This window comes from Penaeus japonicus, unplaced genomic scaffold (assembly GCF_977035675.1).
Source record: "Penaeus japonicus unplaced genomic scaffold, GWHDUDI00000001_assembly GWHDUDI00000007, whole genome shotgun sequence".
NCBI lineage: Eukaryota > Metazoa > Arthropoda > Malacostraca > Decapoda > Penaeidae > Penaeus > Penaeus japonicus.
In genome coordinates, this window is record NW_028234409.1 from 9,865,122 (window position 1) to 9,865,847 (window position 726).

A 726-nucleotide genomic window follows, 5' to 3' on the forward strand; every position below is an offset into this window, starting at 1 on the left:
TGTGTGTGTTTGCGTGTTTGTGTGTGTGTGTGTGTTTGTTTGTGTATGTGTGTGTGTGTGTGTGTGTGTGTGTGTGTGTGTATGTGGGTTTTTTGTGTGTGTGTGTGCGTGTGCATGTTTGTGTGAGTGTGCGTGTGCATGTTTGTGTGCGTGCGCGTGTGCGTGTGCGTGTGCATCTATAACGCAGACTTCCCCTTTTAATTCATTCATACAACCATTCAAACATGTATCTAATTAACAATGAATTAATACAAAAAAACAATAAAACGAAACTTAATGCCAGTACATCACGTTTTCTGATAAATTATATCACAATATCTTTTAACCAAATATGGGACTGATATAACAATCAAATTGAAAAACAAGTATCAATAAAAAAAAAAGATGTTAAATGTTCAAAAAGATCAAAGTTCTCAAGCCGTTGAAAAAAATTTGGTTGCTTCGAAAAATTGAATAATATCATATTTGTAGACACATAAAACTCTATTGTGACACTTTAGTATATAAGTTTCAATAAAAAACATTTTTCTATAACTATCTATTTCTAAATCAAGTGCTTGTAAGTAGGCATTTGAACATTTGATCAATCCGAATTATTATTGTAGTATTTAATCATTAGAAAAAAAAACTAAACAGGTGTAGTGACAATGCTATATAACCTAATGGATTTGAGAAGAAAAATAAATAAATAAACAAGCATAAATATAGGATAAGGAATAAATATTT